Consider the following 12,570-nt stretch of genomic DNA (forward strand, 5'->3'; position numbering starts at 1 on the left):
AAATGTGGAAGTATGCAAATAACGAGATGGAGATGGACAATCGATGTAAGCTTGTTGTTCATGTTAGATTTTTTTCCAGCATTGCTATAGCAACTAGTTCAAGCAAACGCTTTGAAAAAAAGACTAATTGGAGGATGCGGGCATCGATCCCGCTACCTCTCACATGCTAAGCGAGCGATCTACCATTTCAGCTAATCCCCCACATGTGTGCCACATCAGCTCTGTGTACCGGTAGAATATAGAACATAATACAAGACGGATGAAGGCAAAAAACAAAAAGGCAACTGTAAGAAAAAAACCAAAGCAAGAACAAGCAATGCCAGGTCTTTATGCCAGAACCTCCTCTCCCCTGAAGAAAAAGAAGCAAAGAAAATGAGGGAAAGCATCCTTCAGAGTAGAACTGAACAAGCAACCTAAGGAATTCTACTTGGGAAAAGTGCACCAATTAACAGCAACAAGAAAAAAAACACATGTCCTTCGAGCCGGAAATGAACCAGCAACCTAAGGATTTCTATCGTATACCAACTACAGTACTCCGCTCTACAAGAAAAAAAAACACATGTCCTTCGAGCCGGAATTGAACCAGCGACCTAAGGATTGCTATCGTATACCAACTACAGTACTCCGCTCTACAAGAAAAAAAAGCACATGTCCTTCGAGCCGGAATTGAACCAGCAACCTAAGGATTGCTACCGTATCCCAACTACAGTCCTCCGCTCTACCAGCTGAGCTATCGAAGGTAATTTGTGAATTTACTCAATGTCAAAGTAGGAAATTTTTGAAGAATCAGGTAAGCAGTTAAACCGTTTGCAACATGCTGCTGTGGCAATGACATCCAGGTCAACAAAAAGTTCAAACTAAGCACCCTTCCTTTAAAAGAAGAATCAGCCACTGGAGAATGCGGGCATCGATCCCGCTACCTCTCACATGCAAAGCGAGTGCTCTACCATTTGAGCTAATCCCCCACTTTTCCGCTCTCATGCCGTATAGCTTGTGACCCCAGAGGCAGAACCAGAGACAAAAAAAGGAAATGCCTTGAAAAGTCAAAGCGCTAGAATGCAGATTTTAAGCCTGCCAAGCTCTTAAACTTTGCGTACCGATAGAATATAGAGCATGATACTGAGTGGATGAAGACCAAAAAAAACAAAAGGCAATTGAAAGAAAAATGTAACAGCAGGAACAAGCAATGCCAGATCTCTACGCAAGGACCTCCTCTCCCCTTAAGAAAAATAAACAATGAAAATGAGGCAAAGAATCTTTCAGGGCAGAACTGATGCAGCAATCCGAGAAACGCTATTTGAGGGAAATGGGAGAAGAAGTAGTGGGATGAGTGAAATATGGGAATTTACCAAGCCACCAGAACAAAAAAAACAACATGTCCTTTGAGTTGGAATTGAACCAGCGACCAAAGGGGAAAGAAAGAAAATACCATGAAAAGGCAAAGTGCTAGAATGCAGTTTTTGTGGTTGCCAAGGAAAGGCAAGCAAAGGCCAATAAAATTTCTCATTGAGTTCAACTTTTTTACATTTCTAGTTGTGTCTAAGAATTCCTCTTGAATCGTGCATGTTGTTTTTGTCAAATGTGGAAGTATGCAAATAACGAGATGGAGATGGACAATCGATGTAAGCTTGTTGTTCATGTTAGATTTTTTCCAGCATTGCTATAGCAACTAGTTCAAGCAAACGCTTTGAAAAAAAGACTTATTGGAGAATGCGGGCATCGATCCCGCTACCTCTCACATGCTAAGCGAGCGCTCTACCATTTGAGCTAATCCCCCACATGTGTGTCACATCAGCTCTGTGTACCGGTAGAATATAGAACATAATACAAGACGGATGAAGGCAAAAACCAAAAAGGCAACTGTAAGAAAAAAACCAAAGCAAGAACAAGCAATGCCAGGTCTTTATGCCAGAACCTCCTCTCCCCTGAAGAAAAAGAAGCAAAGAAAATGAGGGAAAGCATCCTTCAGAGTAGAACTGAACAAGCAACCTAAGGAATTCTACTTGGGAAAAGTGCACCAATTAACAGCAACAAGAAAAAAAACACATGTCCTTCGAGCCGGAAATGAACCAGCAACCTAAGGATTGCTATCGTATCCCAACTACAGTCCTCCGCTCTACCAGCTGAGCTATCGAAGGTAATTTGTGAATTTACTCAATGTCAAAGTAGGAAATTTTTGAAGAATCAGGTAAGCAGTTAAACAGTTTGCAACATGCTGCTGTGGCAATGACATCCAGGTCAACAAAAAGTTCAAACTAAGCACCCTTCCTTTAAAAGAAGAATCAGCCACTGGAGAATGCGGGCATCGATCCCGCTACCTCTCACATGCAAAGCGAGCGCTCTACCATTTGAGCTAATTCCCCACTTTTCCGCTTTTATCCCGTATAACTTGTGACCCCAGAGGCAGAACCAGAGACAAAAAAATGAAATGCCTTGAAAAGTCAAAGCGCTAGAATGCAGATTTTAAGCCTGCCAAGCTCTTAAACTTTGCGTACCGATAGAATATAGAGCATGATACTGAGAGGATGAAGACCAAAAAAACAAAAGGCAATTGAAAGAAAAATGTAACAGCAGGAACAAGCAATGCCAGATCTCTACGCAAGGACCTCCTCTCCCCTTAAGAAAAATAAACAATGAAAATGAGGCAAAGAATCCTTCAGGGCAGAACTGAAGCAGCAATCCGAGAAACGCTATTTGAGGGAAATGGGAGAAGAAGTAGTGGGATGAGTGAAATATGGGAATTTACCAAGCCACCAGAACAAAAAAAACAACATGTCCTTTGAGTTGGAATTGAACCAGCGACCAAAGGGGAAAGAAAGAAAATACCATGAAAAGGCAAAGTGCTAGAATGCAGTTTTTGTGGTTGCCAAGGTAAGGCAAGCAAAGGCCAATAAAATTTCTCATTGAGTTCAACTTTTTTACATTTCTAGTTGTGTCTAAGAATTCCTCTTGAATCGTGCATGTTGTTTTTGTCAAATGTGGAAGTATGCAAATAACGAGATGGAGATGGACAATCGATGTAAGCTTGTTGTTCATGTTAGATTTTTTCCAGCATTGCTATAGCAACTAGTTCAAGCAAACGCTTTGAAAAAAAGACTTATTGGAGAATGCGGGCATCGATCCCGCTACCTCTCACATGCTAAGCGAGCGCTCTACCATTTGAGCTAATCCCCCACATGTGTGTCACATCAGCTCTGTGTACCGGTAGAATATAGAACATAATACAAGACGGATGAAGGCAAAAACCAAAAAGGCAACTGTAAGAAAAAAACCAAAGCAAGAACAAGCAATGCCAGGTCTTTATGCCAGAACCTCCTCTCCCCTGAAGAAAAAGAAGCAAAGAAAATGAGGGAAAGCATCCTTCAGAGTAGAACTGAACAAAAAACCTAAGGAATTCTACTTGGGAAGAGTGCACCAATTAACAGCAACAAGAAAAAAAACACATGTCCTTCGAGCTGGAAATGAACCAGCAACCTAAGGATTGCTATCGTATACCAACTACAGTACTCCGCTCTACAAGAAAAAAAATCACATGTCCTTCGAGCCGGAATTGAACCAGCGACCTAAGGATTGCTACCGTATCCCAACTACAGTCCTCCGCTCTACCAGCTGAGCTATCGAAGGTAATTTGTCAATTTACTCAATGTCAAAGTAGGAAATTTTTGAAGAATCAGGTAAGCAGTTAAACAGTTTGCAACATGCTGCTGTGGCAATGACATCCAGGTCAACAAAAAGTTCAAACTAAGCACCCTTCCTTTAAAAGAAGAATCAGCCACTGGAGAATGCGGGCATCGATCCCGCTACCTCTCACATGCAAAGCGAGCGCTCTACCATTTGAGCTAATTCCCCACTTTTCCGCTTTTATCCCGTATAACTTGTGACCCCAGAGGCAGAACCAGAGACAAAAAAATGAAATGCCTTGAAAAGTCAAAGCGCTAGAATGCAGATTTTAAGCCTGCCAAGCTCTTAAACTTTGCGTACCGATAGAATATAGAGCATGATACTGAGAGGATAAAGACCAAAAAAACAAAAGGCAATTGAAAGAAAAATGTAACAGCAGGAACAAGCAATGCCAGATCTCTACGCAAGGACCTCCTCTCCCCTTAAGAAAAATAAACAATGAAAATGAGGCAAAGAATCCTTCAGGGCAGAACTGAAGCAGCAATCCGAGAAACGCTATTTGAGGGAAATGGGAGAAGAAGTAGTGGGATGAGTGAAATATGGGAATTTACCAAGCCACCAGAACAAAAAAAAACAACATGTCCTTTGAGTTGGAATTGAACCAGCGACCAAAGGGGAAAGAAAGAAAATACCATGAAAAGGCAAAGTGCTAGAATGCAGTTTTTGTGGTTGCCAAGGTAAGGCAAGCAAATGCCAATAAAATTTCTCATTGAGTTCAACTTTTTTACATTTCTAGTTGTGTCTAAGAATTCCTCTTGAATCGTGCATGTTGTTTTTGTCAAATGTGGAAGTATGCAAATAACGAGATGGAGATGGACAATCGATGTAAGCTTGTTGTTCATGTTAGATTTTTTCCAGCATTGCTATAGCAACTAGTTCAAGCAAACGCTTTGAAAAAAAGACTTATTGGAGAATGCGGGCATCGATCCCGCTACCTCTCACATGCTAAGCGAGCGCTCTACCATTTGAGCTAATCCCCCACATGTGTGTCACATCAGCTCTGTGTACCGGTAGAATATAGAACATAATACAAGACGGATGAAGGCAAAAACCAAAAAGGCAACTGTAAGAAAAAAACCAAAGCAAGAACAAGCAATGCCAGGTCTTTATGCCAGAACCTCCTCTCCCCTGAAGAAAAAGAAGCAAAGAAAATGAGGGAAAGCATCCTTCAGAGTAGAACTGAACAAACAACCTAAGGAATTCTACTTGCGGGCATTGATCCCGCTACCTCTCACATGCTAAGCGAGCGCTCTACCATTTGAGCTAATCCCCCACATGTGTGTCACATCAGCTCTGTGTACCGGTAGAATATAGAACATAATACAAGACGGATGAAGGCAAAAACCAAAAAGGCAACTGTAAGAAAAAAACCAAAGCAAGAACAAGCAATGCCAGGTCTTTATGCCAGAACCTCCTCTCCCCTGAAGAAAAAGAAGCAAAGAAAATGAGGGAAAGCATCCTTCAGAGTAGAACTGAACAAACAACCTAAGGAATTCTACTTGGGAAAAGTGCACCAATTAACAGCAACAAGAAAAAAAACACATGTCCTTCGAGCCGGAAATGAACCAGCAACCTAAGGATTGCTATCGTATACCAACTACAGTACTCCGCTCTACAAGAAAAAAAAGCACATGTCCTTCGAGCCGGAATTGAACCAGCGACCTAAGGATTGCTACCGTATCCCAACTACAGTCCTCCGCTCTACCAGCTGAGCTATCGAAGATAATTTGTGAATTTACTCAATGTCAAAGTAGGAAATTTTTGAAGAATCAGGTAAGCAGTTAAACAGTTTGCAACATGCTGCTGTGGCAATGACATCCAGGTCAACAAAAAGTTCAAACTAAGCACCCTTCCTTTAAAAGAAGAATCAGCCACTGGAGAATGCGGGCATCGATCCCGCTACCTCTCACATGCAAAGTGAGCGCTCTACCATTTGAGCTAATTCCCCACTTTTCCGCTTTTATCCCGTATAACTTGTGACCCCAGAGGCAGGACCAGAGACAAAAAAATGAAATGCCTTGAAAAGTCAAAGCGCTAGAATGCAGATTTTAAGCCTGCCAAGCTCTTAAACTTTGCGTACCGATAGAATATAGAGCATGATACTGAGAGGATGAAGACCAAAAAAACAAAAGGCAATTGAAAGAAAAATGTAACAGCAGGAACAAGCAATGCCAGATCTCTACGCAAGGACCTCCTCTCCCCTTAAGAAAAATAAACAATGAAAATGAGGCAAAGAATCCTTAAGGGCAGAACTGAAGCAGCAATCCGAGAAACGCTATTTGAGGGAAATGGGAGAAGAAGTAGTGGGATGAGTGAAATATGGGAATTTACCAAGCCACCAGAACAAAAAAAAACAACATGTCCTTTGAGTTGGAATTGAACCAGCGACCAAAGGGGAAAGAAAGAAAATACCATGAAAAGGCAAAGTGCTAGAATGCAGTTTTTGTGGTTGCCAAGGTAAGGCAAGCAAAGGCCAATAAAATTTCTCATTGAGTTCAACTTTTTTACATTTCTAGTTGTGTCTAAGAATTCCTCTTGAATCGTGCATGTAATTTTTGTCAAATGTGGAAGTATGCAAATAACGAGATGGAGATGGACAATCGATGTAAGCTTGTTGTTCATGTTAGATTTTTTTCCAGCATTGCTATAGCAACTAGTTCAAGCAAACGCTTTGAAAAAAAGACTAATTGGAGGATGCGGGCATCGATCCCGCTACCTCTCACATGCTAAGCGAGCGCTCTACCATTTCAGCTAATCCCCCACATGTGTGCCACATCAGCTCTGTGTACCGGTAGAATATAGAACATAATACAAGACGGATGAAGGCAAAAACCAAAAAGGCAACTGTAAGAAAAAAACCAAAGCAAGAACAAGCAATGCCAGGTCTTTATGCCAGAACCTCCTCTCCCCTGAAGAAAAAGAAGCAAAGAAAATGAGGGAAAGCATCCTTCAGAGTAGAACTGAACAAACAACCTAAGGAATTCTACTTGGGAAAAGTGCACCAATTAACAGCAAAAAGAAAAAAAACACATGTCCTTCGAGCCGGAAATGAACCAGCAACCTAAGGATTTCTATCGTATACCAACTACAGTACTCCGCTCTACAAGAAAAAAAAAGCACATGTCCTTTGAGCCGGAATTGAACCAGCGACCTAAGGATTGCTTTCGTATACCAACTACAGTCCTCCGCTCTACCAGCTGAGCTATCGAAGGTAATTTGTGAATTCACGCAATGTCAAAGTAGGAAATTTTTGAAGAATCAGGTAAGCAGTTACACCGTTTGCAACATGCTGCTGTGGCAATGACATCCAGGTCAACAAAAAGTTCAAACTAAGCACCCTTCCTTTAAAAGAAGAATCAGCCACTGGAGATTGCGGGCATCAATCCCGCTACCTCTCACATGCAAAGCGAGTGCTCTACTATTTGAGCTAATCCCCCACTTTTCCGCTCTCATGCCGTATAGCTTGTGACCCCAGAGGCAGAACCAGAGACAAAAAAAGGAAATGCCTTGAAAATTCAAAGTGCTAGAATGCAGATTTTAAGCCTGCCAAGCTCTTAAACTTTGCGTACCGATAGAATATAGAGCATGATACTGAGTGGATGAAGACCAAAAAAACAAAAGGCAATTGAAAGAAAAATGTAACAGCAGGAACAAGCAATGCCAGATCTCTATGCAAGGACCTCCTCTCCCCTTAAGAAAAATAAACAATGAAAATGAGGCAAAGAATCCTTCAGGGCAGAACTGAAGCAGCAATCCGAGAAACGCTATTTGAGGGAAATGGGAGAAGAAGTAGTGGGATGAGTGAAATATGGGAATTTACCAAGCCACCAGAACAAAAAAAAACAACATGTCCTTTGAGTTGGAATTGAACCAGCGACCAAAGGGGATAGAAAGAAAATACCATGAAAAGGCAAAGTGCTAGAATGCAGTTTTTGTGGTTGCCAAGGTAAGGCAAGCAAAGGCCAATAAAATTTCTCATTGAGTTCAACTTTTTTACATTTCTAGTTGTGTCTAAGAATTCCTCTTGAATCGTGCATGTTGTTTTTGTCAAATGTGGAAGTATGCAAATAACGAGATGGAGATGGACAATCGATGTAAGCTTGTTGTTCATGTTAGATTTTTTTCCAGCATTGCTATAGCAACTAGTTCAAGCAAACGCTTTGAAAAAAAGACTAATTGGAGGATGCGGGCATCGATCCCGCTACCTCTCACATGCTAAGCGAGCGCTCTACCATTTGAGCTAATCCCCCACATGTGTGCCACATCAGCTCTGTGTACCGGTAGAATATAGAACATAATACAAGACGGATGAAGGCAAAAACCAAAAAGGCAACTGTAAGAAAAAAACCAAAGCAAGAACAAGCAATGCCAGGTCTTTATGCCAGAACCTCCTCTCCCCTGAAGAAAAAGAAGCAAAGAAAATAAGGGAAAGCATCCTTCAGAGTAGAACTGAACAAGTAACCTAAGGAATTCTACTTGGGAAAAGTGCACCAATTAACAGCAACAAGAAAAAAAACACATGTCCTTCGAGCCGGAAATGAACCAGCAACCTAAGGATTTCTATCGTATACCAACTACAGTACTCTGCTCTACAAGAAAAAAAAAACACATGTCCTTCGAGCCGGAATTGAACCAGCGACCTAAGGATTGCTACCGTATCCCAACTACAGTCCTCCGCTCTACCAGCTGAGCTATCGAAGGTAATTTGTGAATTCACTCAATGTCAAAGTAGGAAATTTTTGAAGAATCAGGTAAGCAGTTAAACCGTTTGCAACATGCTGCTGTGGCAATGACATCCAGGTCAACAAAAAGTTCAAACTAAGCACCCTTCCTTTAAAAGAAGAATCAGCCACTGGAGAATGCGGGCATCGATCCCGCTACCTCTCACATGCAAAGCGAGTGCTTTACCATTTGAGCTAATCCCCCACTTTTCTGCTCTCATGCCGTATAGCTTGTGACCCCAGAGGCAGAACCAGAGACAAAAAAAGGAAATGCCTTGAAAAGTCAAAGCGCTAGAATGCAGATTTTAAGCCTGCCAAGCTCTTAAACTTTGCGTACCGATAGAATATAGAGCATGATACTGAGAGGATGAAGACCAAAAAAACAAAAGGCAATTGAAAGAAAAATGTAACAGCAGGAACAAGCAATGCCAGATCTCTACGCAAGGACCTCCTCTCCCCTTAAGAAAAATAAACAATGAAAATGAGGCAAAGAATCCTTCAGGGCAGAACTGAAGCAGCAATCCGAGAAACGCTATTTGAGGGAAATGGGAGAAGAAGTAGTGGGATGAGTGAAATATGGGAATTTACCAAGCCACCAGAACAAAAAAAAACAACATGTCCTTTGAGTTGGAATTGAACCAGCGACCAAAGGGGATAGAAAGAAAATACCATGAAAAGGCAAAGTGCTAGAATGCAGTTTTTGTGGTTGCCAAGGTAAGGCAAGCAAAGGCCAATAAAATTTCTCATTGAGTTCAACTTTTTTACATTTCTAGTTGTGTCTAAGAATTCCTCTTGAATCGTGCATGTTGTTTTTGTCAAATGTGGAAGTATGCAAATAACGAGATGGAGATGGACAATCGATGTAAGCTTGTTGTTCATGTTAGATTTTTTTCCAGCATTGCTATAGCAACTAGTTCAAGCAAACGCTTTGAAAAAAAGACTAATTGGAGGATGCGGGCATCGATCCCGCTACCTCTCACATGCTAAGCGAGCGCTCTACCATTTGAGCTAATCCCCCACATGTGTGCCACATCAGCTCTGTGTACCGGTAGAATATAGAACATAATACAAGACGGATGAAGGCAAAAACCAAAAAGGCAACTGTAAGAAAAAAACCAAAGCAAGAACAAGCAATGCCAGGTCTTTATGCCAGAACCTCCTCTCCCCTGAAGAAAAAGAAGCAAAGAAAATGAGGGAAAGCATCCTTCAGAGTAGAACTGAACAAGTAACCTAAGGAATTCTACTTGGGAAAAGTGCACCAATTAACAGCAACAAGAAAAAAAACACATGTCCTTCGAGCCGGAAATGAACCAGCAACCTAAGGATTTCTATCGTATACCAACTACAGTACTCTGCTCTACAAGAAAAAAAAAACACATGTCCTTCGAGCCGGAATTGAACCAGCGACCTAAGGATTGCTACCGTATCCCAACTACAGTCCTCCGCTCTACCAGCTGAGCTATCGAAAGTAATTTGTGAATTTACTCAATGTCAAAGTAGGAAATTTTTGAAGAATCAGGTAAGCAGTTAAACCGTTTGCAACATGCTGCTGTGGCAATGACATCCAGGTCAACAAAAAGTTCAAACTAAGCACCCTTCCTTTAAAAGAAGAATCAGCCACTGGAGAATGCGGGCATCGATCCCGCTACCTCTCACATGCAAAGCGAGTGCTCTACCATTTGAGCTAATCCCCCACTTTTCTGCTCTCATGCCGTATAGCTTGTGACCCCAGAGGCAGAACCAGAGACAAAAAAAGGAAATGCCTTGAAAAGTCAAAGCGCTAGAATGCAGATTTTAAGCCTGCCAAGCTCTTAAACTTTGCGTACCGATAGAATATAGAGCATGATACTGAGAGGATGAAGACCAAAAAAACAAAAGGCAATTGAAAGAAAAATGTAACAGCAGGAACAAGCAATGCCAGATCTCTACGCAAGGACCTCCTCTCCCCTTAAGAAAAATAAACAATGAAAATGAGGCAAAGAATCCTTCAGGGCAGAACTGAAGCAGCAATCCGAGAAACGCTATTTGAGGGAAATGGGAGAAGAAGTAGTGGGATGAGTGAAATATGGGAATTTACCAAGCCACCAGAACAAAAAAAAACAACATGTCCTTTGAGTTGGAATTGAACCAGCGACCAAAGGGGAAAGAAAGAAAATACCATGAAAAGGCAAAGTGCTAGAATGCAGTTTTTGTGGTTGCCAAGGTAAGGCAAGCAAAGGCCAATAAAATTTCTCATTGAGTTCAACTTTTTTACATTTCTAGTTGTGTCTAAGAATTCCTCTTGAATCGTGCATGTAATTTTTGTCAAATGTGGAAGTATGCAAATAACGAGATGGAGATGGACAATCGATGTAAGCTTGTTGTTCATGTTAGATTTTTTCCAGCATTGCTATAGCAACTAGTTCAAGCAAACGCTTTGAAAAAAAGACTTATTGGAGAATGCGGGCATCGATCCCGCTACCTCTCACATGCTAAGCGAGCGCTCTACCATTTGAGCTAATCCCCCACATGTGTGTCACATCAGCTCTGTGTACCGGTAGAATATAGAACATAATACAAGACGGATGAAGGCAAAAACCAAAAAGGCAACTGTAAGAAAAAAACCAAAGCAAGAACAAGCAATGCCAGGTCTTTATGCCAGAACCTCCTCTCCCCTGAAGAAAAAGAAGCAAAGAAAATGAGGGAAAGCATCCTTCAGAGTAGAACTGAACAAACAACCTAAGGAATTCTACTTGGGAAAAGTGCACCAATTAACAGCAACAAGAAAAAAAACACATGTCCTTCGAGCCGGAAATGAACCAGCAACCTAAGGATTTCTATCGTATACCAACTACAGTACTCTGCTCTACAAGAAAAAAAAAACACATGTCCTTCGAGCCGGAATTGAACCAGCGACCTAAGGATTGCTACCGTATCCCAACTACAGTCCTCCGCTCTACCAGCTGAGCTATCGAAGGTAATTTGTGAATTCACTCAATGTCAAAGTAGGAAATTTTTGAAGAATCAGGTAAGCAGTTAAACCGTTTGCAACATGCTGCTGTGGCAATGACATCCAGGTCAACAAAAAGTTCAAACTAAGCACCCTTCCTTTAAAAGAAGAATCAGCCACTGGAGAATGCGGGCATCGATCCCGCTACCTCTCACATGCAAAGCGAGTGCTTTACCATTTGAGCTAATCCCCCACTTTTCTGCTCTCATGCCGTATAGCTTGTGACCCCAGAGGCAGAACCAGAGACAAAAAAAGGAAATGCCTTGAAAAGTCAAAGCGCTAGAATGCAGATTTTAAGCCTGCCAAGCTCTTAAACTTTGCGTACCGATAGAATATAGAGCATGATACTGAGAGGATGAAGACCAAAAAAACAAAAGGCAATTGAAAGAAAAATGTAACAGCAGGAACAAGCAATGCCAGATCTCTACGCAAGGACCTCCTCTCCCCTTAAGAAAAATAAACAATGAAAATGAGGCAAAGAATCCTTCAGGGCAGAACTGAAGCAGCAATCCGAGAAACGCTATTTGAGGGAAATGGGAGAAGAAGTAGTGGGATGAGTGAAATATGGGAATTTACCAAGCCACCAGAACAAAAAAAAACAACATGTCCTTTGAGTTGGAATTGAACCAGCGACCAAAGGGGATAGAAAGAAAATACCATGAAAAGGCAAAGTGCTAGAATGCAGTTTTTGTGGTTGCCAAGGTAAGGCAAGCAAAGGCCAATAAAATTTCTCATTGAGTTCAACTTTTTTACATTTCTAGTTGTGTCTAAGAATTCCTCTTGAATCGTGCATGTTGTTTTTGTCAAATGTGGAAGTATGCAAATAACGAGATGGAGATGGACAATCGATGTAAGCTTGTTGTTCATGTTAGATTTTTTTCCAGCATTGCTATAGCAACTAGTTCAAGCAAACGCTTTGAAAAAAAGACTAATTGGAGGATGCGGGCATCGATCCCGCTACCTCTCACATGCTAAGCGAGCGCTCTACCATTTGAGCTAATCCCCCACATGTGTGCCACATCAGCTCTGTGTACCGGTAGAATATAGAACATAATACAAGACGGATGAAGGCAAAAACCAAAAAGGCAACTGTAAGAAAAAAACCAAAGCAAGAACAAGCAATGCCAGGTCTTTATGCCAGAACCTCCTCTCCCCTGAAGAAAAAGAAGCAAAGAAAAT

The 12,570-nt window shown here is 41.5% G+C and overlaps 6 non-coding genes across 6 annotated transcripts; all 6 read right to left on the reverse strand.

Moving 5' to 3' along the window:
• Positions 1–3,535: 3,535 nt before the first annotated feature.
• TRNAY-GUA (transfer RNA tyrosine (anticodon GUA)) lies at positions 3,536–3,624 on the reverse strand. The gene is given in 2 exon segments: positions 3,536–3,571; positions 3,588–3,624. It is a non-coding gene; the product is annotated as a tRNA-Tyr (tRNA).
• Positions 3,625–7,858: 4,234 nt separating this feature from the next.
• TRNAA-AGC (transfer RNA alanine (anticodon AGC)) lies at positions 7,859–7,931 on the reverse strand. Its single transcript has one exon. It is a non-coding gene; the product is annotated as a tRNA-Ala (tRNA).
• Positions 7,932–8,293: 362 nt separating this feature from the next.
• Positions 8,294–8,382, reverse strand: TRNAY-GUA (transfer RNA tyrosine (anticodon GUA)). The gene is given in 2 exon segments: positions 8,294–8,329; positions 8,346–8,382. It is a non-coding gene; the product is annotated as a tRNA-Tyr (tRNA).
• Positions 8,383–9,347: 965 nt separating this feature from the next.
• TRNAA-AGC (transfer RNA alanine (anticodon AGC)) lies at positions 9,348–9,420 on the reverse strand. The gene has a single exon. It is a non-coding gene; the product is annotated as a tRNA-Ala (tRNA).
• Positions 9,421–11,270: 1,850 nt separating this feature from the next.
• Positions 11,271–11,359, reverse strand: TRNAY-GUA (transfer RNA tyrosine (anticodon GUA)). The gene is given in 2 exon segments: positions 11,271–11,306; positions 11,323–11,359. It is a non-coding gene; the product is annotated as a tRNA-Tyr (tRNA).
• Positions 11,360–12,324: 965 nt separating this feature from the next.
• Positions 12,325–12,397, reverse strand: TRNAA-AGC (transfer RNA alanine (anticodon AGC)). Its single transcript has one exon. It is a non-coding gene; the product is annotated as a tRNA-Ala (tRNA).
• Positions 12,398–12,570: the final 173 nt, after the last annotated feature.

The sequence above is a fragment of the Pelobates fuscus genome, chromosome 4, assembly GCF_036172605.1.
Source record: "Pelobates fuscus isolate aPelFus1 chromosome 4, aPelFus1.pri, whole genome shotgun sequence".
Lineage (NCBI taxonomy): Eukaryota > Metazoa > Chordata > Amphibia > Anura > Pelobatidae > Pelobates > Pelobates fuscus.